The sequence below is a fragment of the Struthio camelus genome, chromosome Z (assembly GCF_040807025.1).
Source record: "Struthio camelus isolate bStrCam1 chromosome Z, bStrCam1.hap1, whole genome shotgun sequence".
Taxonomy (NCBI): domain Eukaryota; kingdom Metazoa; phylum Chordata; class Aves; order Struthioniformes; family Struthionidae; genus Struthio; species Struthio camelus.
Window position 1 is genome coordinate 72,784,786 of NC_090982.1, and position 3,119 is coordinate 72,787,904.

At 45.2% G+C, this 3,119-nt stretch overlaps 1 non-coding gene across 1 annotated transcript; it reads left to right on the forward strand.

The window, feature by feature from the left end:
• The first annotated feature begins 2,626 nt into the window (after nt 1-2,626).
• Nucleotides 2,627-2,775, forward strand: LOC138064877 (U4 spliceosomal RNA). The gene has a single exon (XR_011138134.1). It is a non-coding gene; the product is annotated as a U4 spliceosomal RNA (small nuclear RNA).
• Nucleotides 2,776-3,119: the final 344 nt, after the last annotated feature.

Consider the following 3,119-nt stretch of genomic DNA (forward strand, 5'->3'; position numbering starts at 1 on the left):
TTCAGTGTGGTTGTCTTCAGCCTTACACAGTTCATTTGTCATTGATACAACCTCCCTGATCCAACAGGCCAGAACAGCACACAATCATGTTCTTGAGATGAATGACCTTTTATCAGTGACAGCACACCGAGTTCTCATCATTGATCCTATCACCTGCTTTTCTAATTTTTTTATGTTGCCCCATTACGGCCTATTCAGCAAGGTCACTGAATCGGCTGCGTGATGACCGCAGCCAGTCTCTCCAGATGGGGTCCACATAATGAGGCTATGGACAAGTCCAAGTGGCAGTGTACACTGCAGAGCAGTGCCCTTTTCTTTGACTTGGTGTCAAAACGTCAAATACTGTTGACATGCAACATTTATTCTTATTTGCTTCGGCAAGATACAGATTCATTAGAAAATCTCTCCTTTTGATACTGTTGTGTAAATAATTAAACGCTATTGGCGCATGATATGTAACCCAGAGGTACCGTGACTAGCAGCTCTCACAACTTTCTCTCCCATTGTGTAGCGACGGCTACTCAAGAACTGTGGTAAAAGCGTATTGGCCTCACTAGAGTATACAGACACTAACATTTAATAAACTGATGGTTGAAACACATAGCTGAAAGATAAATTAACCTCTTATTACATGGATGACTTTTCTATTGTATTTATGCAATGGTTTAGAGGTTATGATACCATTAATGCTAGCACTAATGACAAGAAGGCCCCCGCCCAGCCACAGGCCCCATCTCAGCTCAGCCCAGCCCAGGGCCATCGGTCACTGTTCTGCGATGCTGCAGCGGTGCTGGCTCCAGCCCACCACAGCTCGGCCCCTGCCCAGCCTCAGCACATCCCCACGGTGGTGCCCCAAGCCAGGGCTGGGGCAGCTCCGGCCACCCCTGGTGCCCTGCTGCCTCGGGGCAGGGGGACGGGTACTGCGGCAAGACCCGGCCCTGCCCCGCCGGGGACCCCCCGACGCTAGCCCTGAAGAACTGCTAAACCATGCAGGGTGCCCTGACAATTCAAATTCCAAAGCATCATCTGCTTTTTGGCAAAGGATTTCTTCAGCTGATTTTCAAATTCAATAGTGACATTGAAAATAAAAATAAAAAAAAAATAGAGCAGAGTTTTGTTTCCATGCTACTGAAAGAACTATGCTATTAAATACTACTTATCAGCTCCAGTTTATAAATACATTAAAGAGATATCTGAAGTACAGATGAAAATAATGAATGGAGAAGTACTGCAGCCTCAAAATAATTCTGATAAGACACAGAACAGAATTATATGGCACAGCCTTTTTTTTCCTTCCTCACTTCATAGTTCCTCAGCTATCTGGGCATTTACTTTCTCTTTCTGCTCAACTGCACATTTTTATCTGGCTGATAATTCACATTAAGCACATTAAGGCTTGCTCAGTGTTATCTGTCCGTTTACTACTGTTCAGCCAGAAAGCAATGCCATAGAAACAGAAGCCAAATGACATTAAAAAGGTGAAAGCTGGCATTCAAAGCAGCATACCAATTATGCATGTATGAAAAAAGCAGGATATCTGGCTAGCTCAGCCATGATACAATTAGGTGATAGCTGATAGATAGGTGAAAAGCACATACATTATCTGACAAGAGGATAAGTGCATATATGGGCAGCTGCTTACAGCTGAGTGATAGAGTGTTTTTGAGGTAATAAGCGAATCGGGCAGCAGAGCCTTGGTTAATCACAGCAGGATACCTTTGATCTGACTTACATCAGCTATGGAAATGGGGTTGCTCAACAAGGGCAGAGACCAGAAAAGATCTTAACATAACATTTACCTCAAGCTGAATGAGTGACACCAGTAACGGGGGTGCATGCTTAGCATGTGAATAAACTAATTAACCAGCTGCTGATGTATGACACAGATGCAAGAAAGAAGCGCGATAAACAAAGGAGAAGGAAACAGTGAAAAGAACTACAATTCCTTCTCTGTAGTGGCTAAATTCAGGCTGCGACATAGCAGGACTGGTCAAGGTGTGCTGCCAGCCTCCTGTTTTTTCCTTCTCATATCGGATCATAAAGCAGTCTGAACAATGAATCTGCAGTCAAGGATTAAGCCTGGGCAAGGAAGGGTAAGTGATTTCTGGAAGAGGTGTGATTAGAAGCAACCAGCTGTAACCTACGGAAAGGCAGAGAGTGAACATAGGTTACCAGTTGTCATGTTATCAAGTCCAACTCGCGGTCTCTAACAGCAGCCCAAAGCAGATGCCTAAAAACGAGTGTAAGAGCACTGAAGCAGATAGCAACGCTTCTGTTAAATGCTCTGCTAGAATCCAATAACTTGCAGGTCAAGGTCCTTGAGCCAAATACATTTAGCAATTCTCCAAGGATTTCTCTTCTGTGATCTTGTCTACCTCTAAACCCACAAAAATTTCTGGCACCCACAACATCCTGAAGTAAGAAGCTCCTCAGATTATCTACATGGTGTATGAGGAACCTCATCATCTCTCTTTTGAGCCTGGCTCCTATTAAAATGATTTGAGGACCTAACCTCTTGCATAGGAAAAGAGGTGCTAGCAATCAGTTATTTTCCCATCATCTCCAAGCTACTTTCATCTAACAGACCTCTATCACATCTCCTGTTAGCAGTCTCTGGTCTAGGCTAGAGTGCACACAGTTGCAGTGTTATAGCTGATGAGGCAACCACAAGGTGGAATTATTGCTAGGTGAAAACTTTTCCCAGTACCTCACTGTGGCGGCTTGCAATATAGCTGCCACCAGTAATTTTTGAGGGCCTATTTAATTTTTAACTGGCTGAATGGCCAAGCTCAGAGGGTTGTGATCAGTGGCACAGTCTAGTAACCAGCAGCATACCCAAAGGGTCAACACTGGGTCCGGTATTGGTTAGCTTATTCATTGATGACCTGGATGAAGGGACAGAGTGCACCCTCAGCAAGTTTGCTGAGGATGCTAAAGTGGGAGGAGTGGCTGACACACCAGAAGGCTGTGCTGCCCTTCAGAGGGACCTGGACAGGCTGGAGAGATGAGCAGAGGGAAACCTCCTGAAGTTCAACAGAGGGAAGCGCAGGGTTCTGCAGCTGGGGAGGAATAGCCCCATTCACCAGTACAGGCTGGGGGCTGACCTGCTGGAAAGCAGC